This window comes from Scyliorhinus canicula, chromosome 19 (assembly GCF_902713615.1).
Source record: "Scyliorhinus canicula chromosome 19, sScyCan1.1, whole genome shotgun sequence".
NCBI classification, from domain to species: Eukaryota; Metazoa; Chordata; class Chondrichthyes; order Carcharhiniformes; family Scyliorhinidae; genus Scyliorhinus; species Scyliorhinus canicula.
In genome coordinates, this window is record NC_052164.1 from 27,671,200 (window position 1) to 27,684,539 (window position 13,340).

Genomic DNA, 13,340 nt, shown 5'->3' on the forward strand with positions numbered 1-13,340 from the left:
TCAACCTAATGGATTACACATCTACCTTGGAGAAGAGAATTAGGTTGCTCACATTACTTCATGCATTTTGGACACTTTGCTCGTAGTGGAGCTATTTCAGTAAATAGCTGAATTTAAAAGTTTCTCTGGGGGGTAATGCTTAACCACATTAAGGCTGTTGATCAGTCTAGATATGATTAGGGAGTGCTGGGTTGTTGCTTGTTTAATTTTTTTTTAGGATGTTTGTGCTCAAATGAACTCAGTGTCGGCCCCAGCCCGGACAATAAAACCTAAGACCTCCAAAAACTGAACACTCATAGAACAGTACAGCACAGAACAGGCCCTTCGGCCCTCAATGTTGTGCCAAGCCATGATCACCCTACTCAAACCCACGTATCCACCCTATACCCGTAACCCAACAACCCCCCCCCCCCCCTTAACCTTACTTTTATTAGGACACTACGGGCAATTTATCATGGCCAATCCACCTAACCCGCACATCTTTGGACTGTGGGAGGAAACCGGAGCACCGGGAGGAAACCCACGCACACAGGGGGAGAACGTGCAGACTCCACACAGACAGTGACCCAGCCGGGAATCGAACCTGGGACCGTGAAGCATTTATGCTAACCACCATGCTACCCTGCTGCCCCCAAAACTCCATAAACATATTTCTCAAGAGAAAAACCTGTAGAAATTATCCAGAAGAGAATAAAACTGCTGGAAATAGTTGCAGTTAATTAATAACATGCAATTAATACAATTTAGAATCACCATTGGACTATGAATCCCAACAGTGCAGTAGGAGGCCATTCGGCCAAATTGTCGGCACCGACCCTCTGAAAGAGCACTCTATCTAAGACCACTCCTTCACCCTATACCGGTAACCCCACCTAATCTGCACACCCATGTACACTAAAGAGCAATTTTAGCATGGCCAATCCACCTAACCTGCACACCTTTGGACTGTGGGAGGAAACGGAGCACCTGGAGGAAACACACAATTGTGGGGAGAAAGTGAAAAGTCCACACAGCCACCCAAGGCCGGAATTAAACCCAGACCACTGGCACTACGAGGTTAACCACTGTGCTGCCCCATTTCCATCTGCATTGACATTTTTGCTTCTGCTCTGGACTTCAGGTCTTCTTCTCTATCGACCACCTTTGTGGTTCCACTTTACCTGCCTCATCTCTTTTGACTTCTTCTTACTGTCCAATGTCTCTCTTGGTCTCTCGATCCAATTAGTACGGTTCTACTTCTGACCTCTGTTCTTGCTGCCCGCATTCTCTACTGCACTCACTGTGCTTATTATTACTGTATGTGTATCGCCTTGTGTTTAGCTTCATTTTTACCCCCTCTGCCAAATTAGAGGGAAGGATGTCCACGTAGTGGACCTCTCCAAAGTGCTAGTCCAACACGGCTGCAGTCCTGAACATTCATTACTTCTCCTCCCATTATACTGTGCCGTTTTGCTTGATTAAGTGCACTCGTCCAACGGCCTGAGAATCTCATCCAGTAAGGTCAGTACCAAATTGATGACCCTTTTTCCTGTAAATCATTCCAGAAATGATTCCAGAAAGTGTTCCAGACTTATATGAAGAATGAGTCAGACTCACTTTGTCCATTGCATTCCCTGCTTCGTGAACTCAACCTTGAGTAAGCGTAGGAATCCCTGACTGTCAGTTATTGATCGTGCTTTCATCAGATATTTCAGTCTGTAGCTGGCCAATTACCTGAAAAAGCTCCATTGGCATCAGCATTTCCATTAAGAAGACAAAATCCTTAAAGGTATTGGATGAAAATTACAGCACTTCCTGTAATCTAAGATGGAAAGGAAGTGAAAATGTAATTTTTTGGGGGCATTTTTAAAATAGTTTAACTATTTAAAATCTGGGCTGGATTTTCAATTTGGGATCAGGCAATGGATACGTGGATAATTTTTGGGTCTTGCACTGTGCTGTGGCTGCATCACTGACATAATCTGTTTGAATATGCAAATCTCCTAATTGAGCTGGAGGTGAGCTCGGCGCTCAGTGAGCAGAGCCGGGCATTGCCAGGGGACAGATATAGGGAGGGATTCTCCGACCCCGCGCTGGGTCGGAGAATCCGCAGCGTGAATCCCGCCCCGCCACTCCAACGCCGGCCGCCATATTCTCCGGCAGTCAAAAAATCACGGCGATGGGAATCGCGTCGCGCGCCTCGCAGAATGGCGAGAATCGGTACGACACAATGGGCCCTGGGCTGCTCCAAATCTCCGGCCTGGATGGGCCGAAGTCCCGCCGACATGACCACAGGTCACACCGGCGTAAATCAAACAATCATTTTAATGGTGTCAACCAGCCATGCTGGCTGACGCGGCGAGCGTTAGGGGTCGGCTTGGGGCGTCCGCCGGAGAGGAGATGGCACGGCTGTAGATCGGGGGGTTGTAGGTGCCAGTGGAGGTTGCTCCGCAGGGCCGAGGGTGCATGCCGGTAAACTGGGTCGGGGGTGATGGGGAGGGGGCTGGAGTTGGGAGGGAATAGGGTGGGGGGCTGGGGTTGGGGTGGGGAGGGGATGGGGGGTGCCGTAGCTCGGGGGTGCCAGGGATCGGAGTGCCAGGGATGGAGTGCCGGGGAGGGGGGTGCCAGGGAGGGGGGATGTTGGGGATGGAAGTGCCAGGGAGGGGAGTGCTGGGGAAGGTGGGTGCCGGGAATGGGAGTGCCGGGGACGGGAGTGCCAGAAAGGGGACTGCTGGGGAAGGTGGGTGCCGGGGAGGGGAGTGCCGGGGATGGGAGTGCCGGGGAGGGGAGTGCCGGGGACGGGAGTGCCAGAAAGGGGCGTGCTGGGGAAGGTGGGTGCCGGGGAGGGGAGTGCCGGGGAGGGGAGTGCCAGGGAGGGGAGTGCTGGGGAGGGGAGTGCTGGGGAGGCGGGGGGGGGGGGGGGGGGGGGGGGGGTGATGCGTCGCGATTGGCATCACGATGCTGCTAGCTCCTTCCGGGTCGGAGATTTTCTGATGTTCCGGGTGGTCCGACGCCGGAGTGGTTCGCGCCGTTCTTGTCGCCGGTGTAGGGCGATCCCGCCGATTGCGGGAGAATCCCGCCCATAGTCTCTAGAGCGCAAATCTCAAAGGCGGGCAGCGGCCATGTCTGGGCTGCCAGTTGCCTTGCAGATTGGAGCAGGCAGGAGGGCTAAGGGCCAGCAGCCCCACCGTGTACACAACTGACCAAACAATTATCGTCAAAAGGAAAAAGCAAAATACTGCGGAGTGGAAATCAGAAATAAAAATACAAAGCGCTGGAAAAACATAGAAGGTCTGGCAGGATTTGTGGAGAGAGAAACCCTCCAGGCCGAATTGTCCGAACCCAACTGTAGCGGGTTTGATGGAAGGCGGCGCAGAGAATCCCACAAGAGGCAAAAAGTTAAAAACCCGCCAGTGTAAAATTCTATTGCAATTCTCTCAAAGACAGGTTGCTCTTACCGCTGGCAGATAGCATGAATGCCATTTACATCACACAAATGCTCATTAAAACAACAGGTCACCAGAATCCCATATGCCTTCCAATCTTGTGTAATGCCCAATTGATAAAGGCTGGCATGCACAATCTCCGCCCCCCACGACAGGTCGGAGAATAGCGGGAGGGCCTTCCCGACATTTTTCCCGACCTCCCGCTATTCTTCCCCCCCCCCTCCACGGCCGCCCCACGACACGAATCGCTGCTCGCCGTTTTTTTACGGCGAACAGCGATTCTCCCCTATCCGATGGGCCGAGTTCCCAGGCCTTTACGGCCGTTTTCACGAACTCAAACACACCTGCTCTCACCGTTCGTGAAAACGCCCGCAAAGTGCCGTTCTGGAGAACCATGGCACCGATTGGCACGGCCGTGGAGCGGCCGTGCCAAGGGTGGCATGGGCCCGCGATCGGTGGGCACTGATCATGGGCAGCGGGTCCGAAACCCGTACACTCTTTGTTCCTCCGCCGCCCCGCTGGATCAGTCCGCGAGGCGGCTGAGGGACATGACGGCCCGCGCATGCGCGGGTTTGACACATATGCGTGATGACGTCATCCACGCATGCGCGGATTGGAGCCGTCCAATCCGCGCATACGCGGCTGACGTCATCGTGCGCGTCAACCGCCGTTACCCTAGGCACGCGGGCTTAGAGACGTTCGCTAAGCCTGCGATTCCGTGGTTCACGGGGCCCCGCTGCTAGCCCTGACCAGGGAGCAGAATCGGGTCCTGGGAGGGGGCGCGGAGGCTGCCGTGAAACACAGCCAGTTTCACGGCAGCCTTTACGACTCTCCGCATTTGTGGAGAATCGCGCCCCGGATGTCCCTCAGTTCACCAGAGATATTGAGGCAAGCGTAACATGCAAAGTCTACCTGCCATGGCACTGCACTGCTTCTGATGAGCTGTACATCAGCCCGCTGGGACAGACCCATTCCAGTCCTCCATCTCCATGCCAATCTGGTCTTTATGGACAGCACCTGGCTGCTGGACCCATGGACCCTCCTATGTCACCAACTTGGGGTTGGGGAGTACAAGAGTCCATTTCCCCCTGGTGCCACACACCAGTGTCTATCTGGACAGCATTGTGCTGTGGGACTCATGCAGCCACCGCAATAAAGGTCCAAAGGTCAACTGGGATTGGAGTGCGAGGCGAGGGCAGGGGAGTGGAGGTAATCAAATAAAGTCAAGAGAGGCAATGTGGAAGAGTGGAGGGGGATGGGGAAGGGCAAGAGCTCATGAGGGCAGCCAGAGGGGCAAGGAGGAGAATGAAGAGGATGCAGTGGGGTAGGGTTGCGGCACTACAGATGATGGGTCCAAGGTTGGGAGGGTGAGGGGGGAGTGTGTCAATGTCCACCACCTCAATGACAGGATCAAGTTTTAGAGGGGAAGGCTGGAGAATAACAGACGGCATCTCTACATGTACATCGTGAGGCTCCATGTAAATCAGAGGCTCCTGGCCGTGAGGGAGAGATAGTTGAACTCCGTCCTGTAATAAAGGTTCAGGTAAAATGGCATCTTCTAAAATCGCAAGTAAGATTTGTTCTGTCTGTGAGCTGCATGATGAAGTGTGGGAGGACCATAAAGCTGGCCTCTGGGGCTTCATGTTGTAACGCACTTGTTAGTGGGCAGTTTCCAGGTCAATTACACGGGACTCAGAATGCATTGTCCAGGAAACAAGAGGATGTCAGATGTTGCGATTTGTAAGCGATCAGCACAATTCCATCACCTCATGTCAAACTTTGAAAAACTACATAGTGGAAGATAGGAATGCAACCTTGGACAGTGAAGGCTATAGTGAAGGGGGCTCAGCTACATCAATTCTGCCATTCCATCAGGGATGGGAATCACAAGTTAACCATGCATCAGAGGCTGTGCGGATTTCATTCATTCATCATAAGCAACCTGAAGCTCAAAGTTCTGCCAAGTCAATGAGTGGAGTTCAGAGCCACATTGCTTCAATGATGCAATTCACAGATTCACTCCTGACAGGTCTCCAGTTGTAACACCTATGGAATGGAATGCTGCTCACCACTATGTGTGTGCTATCGTAAGGTAGCAGGAGGAACAATATGATCTAAGGTGCCAAAACTTGCTTGTCCAACTTCTCCCATAGCTCTGTCGTCCAAACCTGTGTAACTTTATCCATTCTGAACTTCTATATATCTTTTCAAGAGGAGCCAAAAGTGAGAATGGATCCAGTGGTCCAGGGAGCTTTTCTATGAATCTTCATTAAAGGCATCGGGGTGAAGGAGGGAAAGGTGTCTGTGCGGCAGTTCCAGCAGGTTTCTCTATACAAACTATTCATTTATTGTTCTCTTATATGAATTAAAATAAAAAATGGCATTGGAAAATGACAAAAATGTTGCTGCATGTTTGTTAATATTTAATAATGCTTAAACACTTTAGATCCTTCTTTTGCAAATCCCCAATTTACAAGGAGGTCTAAAACACTTAAGTATCTTGGATCGCAAAACAGCTGAGGTAGCAAATGGTTTACATTTGACAACTCAAAGTATTATTTTAATAGATATTATTTTCTTCCCTTCTCCTGTTGTTATGTTCTCTATTCAGCTCTACCTGGATGGCTCGGATATCTAGTGTTGAATAAAGAACACAAAGCTTTGCTAAAAAACAAAACTATAACTTTATTACACTACTAACTAAGATTTGTTCACATTCCTAAAGTTGTTGTTTAAAACTCACCGCTATTCTTAGAATTCCCCCTATACCAAAAAGGGCTGACATTCTAAATGGTGAACAGGGATTCTCACTCCCTGACTCCAATGCAGGCTTCGGTGGGTGCTATTCAGGTCAAACTATATTTTCAAGTTATCCCCTGGTATAACCCATACCTTCACCAAAGATTTCATCTACTTACCACTTAGGAGCATTGATGTCCTGGGTCCTGCATTGCTAAGTAAGTAAAGTAGACTTAGGAATAACCACTGTTTCAGGTTAAATTAAGTTATTTTCTTATTATATTTTTTCTCTTAAAAGCTGCAATCACTTTCTTTACAGAAAGGTAAAAAGATTTTGCTTCTGGATCCTTCTGGTTGGTTGAAGGGACCTTCTGGCCCAACTTGACAATCAATCTTCTTTAATGTCTGGTCTTCTTTCGATGTATTTGCTGGTGAGCTCGGTTGCTGTGTCTTGTCGATCCCATGTACTGAGCTATGAGAGCTGGCTATCTCTGAGCTGACTCTGAGCTGACTCTGCCTCCTCTTTAAATTCTAGTCCTCCTTAGATGTATTAGCTGTTTCAGCTCAGCTGCTATGTCTTATCTTTCCCATGAATGCGCTGGCTGTAAGCTGACTCTGCTTCTCTTGTTCCTTCTCTGCTTCTCTCTGAGTTCTGCTTCTGGTAGTTCCTGCTCTGGTCACTGGGTTTATATTCTCTTTCTAACAGTTATTAAGTTTTTATGAATTTATTGTAAAGTAACTTTATTTCACTTTGATTGTAAAAGGTATCTTTGATCTAAACATTCTAATACAACTAAGTATTCATTTTGACATGATGTCACCTCTCAGGTCTCTGATTACATTGTTTCCTTTGTGATGTTCAAAGTTCCTTTGAGATATTCAAAAATGTTTTGATTTCAATAGAGGTGTAGATTAAGGTTTGGTTCCTGTAATTTCTATAGTTTTATTTTCCAATTATGCCCCCAGCTCATAATTTTGACTTTGATTTTGGCTTTAAATTATGTTTCTCGTAGACTGATAGTCTCCAATTTTCTTTAATTTACTTGATATCGGCAGAACTTCACACCTATAATTGTCACCAAATTCAACTGAACCACATCCTTTCCTTTTCAGCCGCTTACTAAGAGAGTTAGTTTCAATGAAGGTGTGAAACATTGCTATTAGCGTAATGCTAAAAATCCACTTGGTTATAACTTGAAAGGTTTACATTTATCACCTAGCTTAACTGAAACTCTCATCCGTGCTTTTCCAGATGCTTACTAAGATAGTTGCTTTCAATGAAGGTGTGAGCCATTGTTTTTAGCTTCATACAAGAATCCTGTGTGTTTGCTTGGGAGAAGGAATCTGCATTTTATAATCCTGCTCTTTGCAGCTGCTATTAACTCTTTGTGGGATCTTGCCCTGTATTCTCTTATGTTTTTCTCAGACCAGATATTGCCAGACTTCCATGTTTCAAATGACACATCTTTCCATATTTTCAATAACAAGTAGAAGGTTATTGTATAAAACTATGCTATCTGTAATTTACAGAATTCTCAAGCATACAACTGCTCTCTTTGCCTGACCCTCTTCCAGCTCTCTACTAACTCTCAATTCCCAGAATCCCCAAGTCACATGATATATATATGACTGTTCTATGGTTCCCTCTAATGGTATGAATCATTATCATTAACTTGTTTACCCTTTACATCCCAGTCAATATACATATCATGACACCTGCTACCCAAAGAATCTCGTGAGGGAGAGGCACCAGGTTCTCCCTAAGAAGAAACTATCCCCCTCTGCCATGCACGCTCTACCCCCTCTCACACACACACTCACCCTTCTTTCACACAAACACTCACCCTCCTCACACACACTCACCCTCCACTCACACATACACTTGGGTACATTCATCCGCCTCTCACACACACACACTCTCACGCTTCTCTCACACACACACACTCGCCCCCTTTCTCATACATTCACCCCCTCTCTCACACATTCCGAGGTCCACTCCAGGCCCTCACTTCAAGACCTGTTCCCCTACACCAGCGCCCCTTCAGAGTCTTCAGAAAGGAATTGGCTAAATACTTAAAGAAGAAAAAATTGCAACAATATTGTTATGTTCTTTGATGTAGCTGCAAAAAGGAAACAGTCAGAGGTGACAGATATCGCGTTTGTATAGCATAGTGCAAGGGGGTTTATTTACAAACTGCCACTCCACGAAAGCACACAAAATCCTCCAATGACATCATTGCGTAACATGCTGATGGTGTTCACCCCTCCCTCTTTACTCCTTTATTGCCCTGGCATTTTTACTTAATCAAACACTTTGACACAGATCCACCACATTATGCCACACCTAACAATGTTATGTTATATACTTATGTACATTAGCATGAAGTCTCTTGGGTGGTCGTCTGTCTCGTTTTGGTAGAACGCAATGTTCAGGAACTTTGCTCTGAGGGGTACTAGGAGTATCTTCCTGTACACTGGCCAGTGTTATATCTGGCAAAACCAAATCAGGAACTGTCCGGCTGTATGGATGATTCTGATGGAACAGATTCGTAATTTCGGCAGGTGTAGTTCTCAAATCGGCATGTCATTGATCATACTCTCTCTGGTGTAAACATCTGGTCTAGATTCTGTACTCACACTATGTGCAGACAATAATTGGTCATTCGTTGAATCATCAAGTCAATTCACAACAGCCCAGTTCAGCTTAACCTTCTTTAACCAAGATCTCCCAAACAATACTGGAAAGTTTCCTTGAAGAGTCAACTTCACTTTCTGCTCACTGACAACCGCAGTTGTCTTGATGAAGCCCTGCAGCGGCACAGCCTGCTCGGTATCCTCAAGAACACAAAAGCTGGTTGTAATGGCAGATACTTCAATTTCTAATGGCATATCAATTTAGGTATAAGTGATGCAGCAGCGCTATCCACTTGCATCATAATAGTGTTCCCAAATCTTTTTTGATAGACCCAAAATCATTGCTGGTCTTGTGCTGCTAAAATGCCGAACATAAATTCCTTAAGCTGACTTGGCACTGGTACTCGGCGAGCCTTCAGTTGGATCACTTAACTGGTAACTCGCCCTGTCGACTTTGCAGTATTTTTATTGGTACACTTGTTTTGTGCTGATGAAGGTTGGCGTGACCAACATGCCTTGACAATGTGACCAACTGTACCACAATTTTTCCATTTGTTCTCCTTGCTCCAAGAATCTCCAGCTATGTACCCGACTTGGTTGCAGCGATGACATGGTAGGTTCTTGTTGGACCTGCTTCTCACAGACTCCATCTTATGGACTTTAGCTCGAACTCCATTCAGCGAAGCTTTTCCCGCAGCAAGTTTCATAAACTCTGCGAATTCTATAGCAGATTTTAGGGTGAATACACCTTCAGACTACAATTTCCCTTGGGTGGCTTCATCCCTGAGGTCCCAAACTAATCGGTCGATAAGTGTGCCATCCAAAGTCTGGCCAAATTCCCAATACTTTGCTAGCTTTCGCAGTGATTGAAAAAACATTTTAGAGTACTCAGTTCCTTTTTTCCAATTAAGGGACAATTTAGCGTGGCCAATCCACTTACCCTGCACATGTTTAGGTTGTGAGGGTGAGACCCAAGCAGGCACGGTGCAAACTCCACGCAGAGAGTGACCTGGGGCCGGGATCAAACCCGGGTCGTCGGCGCCGTGAAGCTTTCGCAATGATGCACCAAATTGTGAAATGTTCCCCCTTCCTCGTGTATGCAATGGTGGAAGTGGAATCCTTCAGCTATTAATAGTGGATGGAGAGAGAATTGTTCCTGCAAGACAATCATTAACTCATCGTATGACCTATCTCCAGGTTTAGCTGGGTGTACTAAATTCTGCAGCAACGTGAATGTTTTCCTCCCAACTTATCTGAGAAAGGTCGCAGTGTGCAGGTATGGTGGTGTCTGATTGGCTTTAAGGAATGACAGGAACCTTTCCTCATGAGTTCTGTTATCTCCTCCTCCTCGTCAAATGCGTCCATGGCACCTTTTAGTCCGCCATTTTTGGGTTGCAGCCCCTTGATCTGTGCTACTCAGCATTCAGCCTGTCTTCCCTGCCATTTATTTTCTCTCTGTTTAAAGCAGACAAACTCACAAGTAGACTAGTTGTTTCTGTGGCCCGCTATTGATAGCCAGGCAGTAGGTTGCCGAGTCGCAGTCCCGTAGGCCCGCATTCCCATGGCTTGCGTCAGTGCCTCATGCTGTGCCACTACAACGATAAGTGTATTGAAAACCTCGATCCTCTGTTTGAAGTAAGCCCCCAGTGATTTGCAGTTGTCAGGTAGCTTTTTTTCTTTTACATGCACTAGCGGCTGTCGTGATCGACTGGATGATTCACCGGCAGCCCGTTACAAACTGTACAATGTTCAAGTATTTATTTGAGGGTTGATATTACTGCCACAATGACGATTTTGCCTTGGAGGTCAACAACATTTCTCCCAATCTCATTCCCGATGGTGCATGGGCCTGGATCTCTATTATTGATTCCTTCTTCTGCCTCACAAAATTTCCACCGGAAATTGAATTTCGCCCTTTATATTATGGCCGAGATCTTGTCCCATTTTCTCTTTTGTTATGTTCTTTGTTGTAACCATAAAGAGTGATCAGAGGTGGCACATGTCAACTTCGTATAACATAGTATAACATACTCCATGGCAACAACAGAGTTCACTTGCCAAGCAAGCAACACACTCTTCTCATTCAGTATAAATTGTTCTTCCTTTTACAATTGATAATCTTGCGAACTGTCCTGATGAGTGCAAGATTAAAAGCTTCGACAGCATGTCTCTTTTTTCAGCAATATATTGGAATATTTTGCTTTCGGGAAGTCTGGACTATAATTGCAAAGAACTCATGTTAGAAATGGAAGATGCATTGAAGTAGTAGTTAGAAGAAAATATAATCACTCACCATGGAATGTGTGAGCATTTTCTTTAAAAGAATGCTTTTTAGAGTTGTCCTAGGTGATTCAAGGATATATTTGTTTTATTGATATTGGCTAAGTGTAAATAAATTTTGGTCAATGTGCGGGGGGAGGGGGGGCAGGGGATCTGACCTGCTCTTTCTCAAGTACAGCCGTGGGATCCTTTATGTCCACTTGAGAGGGCAGGCGGGACCTTGATTTAATTTCTCATCCCAGAAGATAGTAGTTCCAAAGTGCAGCAGTCTCTCACTGGAATGCCAGTTCGATTATGTGCTCAGATATGGACTTAAACCCACTGAATCTGTCTCAGAGGTGAGAGTTTAACACCTAAGTGTCTGTGTCTGTGTGGAGTGTATACGTTCTCCGTGTGTCTGCATGGGTTTCCTCCGGGTACTCCGGTTTCCTTCCACAGTCCAAAGAATTTTAGGTTAGGTGGATTGACCATGCTAAATTGCCCCTCAGTGTCCAGGGATGTTTAGGTTAGGTTAAGGGGTTATTGGAATAGGTCAGGGAAGTGGGATTGAGTGGCGCTCTTTCAGAGTTTTGGTGCTGAGTCGATGGGCTGAATGGCCTCCTTCTGCACTGTAGGGATTCTGTGATTCTATGATCAACAAAAGGGGGTGCAGTGATCTCATAGTATTGTCACCGGACTAATAATTCAGAGACCCAGGATAATGCTCCGGGGCAGTGATCTTCAAAGTCGGGGCTCGATCCGAGGGCGGGTCGTGGGTGTGTGTCGGGAAGGTCGGCACGGCGCTCCCGGTTGCGCAAATTTGTGATGCAACAGCTGCGGCAGCCGACTTTTAACAATGCCGGCTGCGAATGGCCTTTTTACTATATAAAAAAAATGCGGCCGCACTGAGCGTACATGCTCACTCATCGGTGCACATGCAGAGTGTGGCCGCATTTTTTTTATATGGTAAAAAGGCCGCTCGCAGCTGGCATAGTTAAAAGCCGGCTGCTGCTCACTCTGTCCGGTACAGAAGTCCTTGGTTCTTCTAAACAAAGCTCAGGCCGAGTTTCCCCGTGGCAACTCGCACCAACGGGCCCACCCGCAGAGATCCAGTGCCATGGCCTCCACCTCGGAACTCGCCTGCATCTACAGCGCGCTCATCCTGCACGATGACGAGGTCACTGTCACCGAAGACAAACTCAATGCCCTGATTAAAACAGCTGGTGTGACCATTGAGCCTTTCTGGCCTAGTCTGCTGCCAAGGCATTGGCTAATATTAACGTTAATAGTCTGATCTGCAATGTTGGTGCTGGTAGCAGTGCCCCAGCTGCTGCAGCAGTTGTTTCCACCGTTGCACCTGTTGCCGTTGAATAGAAAAAGGAAGAGAAGAAACAGGAAGAATGTGAAGAGTCTGACAATGACATGCGCTTTGGTCTCTTTGATTAAACATGCTGTGCAACAACATTGATACAATTTCCAAAAAATAAATAAAAATTGACTATAAAAGCCGGATACTGTGGCTGAATACCGCAAATTTGCACAATCGGAGGTGCAGAAGATTTTTTAAAAAATTCTATGTAATCTTCCTGCCTGAGAGAGGCAGAGGTCAGGTCACTGCCCCCGAATGTTCCCATCACGTGCTTTGGGCGCGATTGCAATTCCTCCATTTTGTCAGCAGCAAACAAAGTAAGAGAAAATGGTGGGCCATGAAGGTCAGTCGGCGTGGGTCGCGAAGGTCGGCCTGCGTGGGTTGCGAAGATCAGCCGACGTGGGTTCTGAAGATTGGCCAGTTGGGAAAAATGGGTACTGTGGTGAATGTAACATGGTACTTCACACTGTATCTTTGTAAGCGCAGTAGCATTATCCGCCCACTAGGGGAAGTAGAGCTGGGAATGCTCAGGAGCTTGTACAGGGCTCCACCCTTGGCTCCGTCCATGACTCCTCCCCCTTGTGCTGCTGTATAAATTCCCTTGTCCAGAGTCGGCCTGCAGTTCACTGAGAGTTCACCAACGGGTAACAGGCTGGCTCTGTAGTAAGTAGATTAAAGCCTATATTCATATCGGAAAAAACGTGTCTGGTGAATTGATGGTTCCATCAATTTAATCTACTTAAGAACAGTCAAGATCGATCATGGAATCAGCCCTCAAGCCTGGACGCCTGGAACTCGACCCGCAGGATGCAGAAGCTAAATTAATCTTCTCCCACTGGCTGCGGTGCTTCAAGGCCTACCTGGCAGAAGCGAGCACAGCCGAAACAACAGAGGAACAGAAGTTAAGTCTACTG

The 13,340-nt window shown here is 47.3% G+C and overlaps 1 pseudogene; it reads left to right on the forward strand.

Moving 5' to 3' along the window:
* Nucleotides 1-12,174: 12,174 nt before the first annotated feature.
* On the forward strand, nucleotides 12,175-12,503 carry LOC119954488 (annotated as a pseudogene).
* Nucleotides 12,504-13,340: the final 837 nt, after the last annotated feature.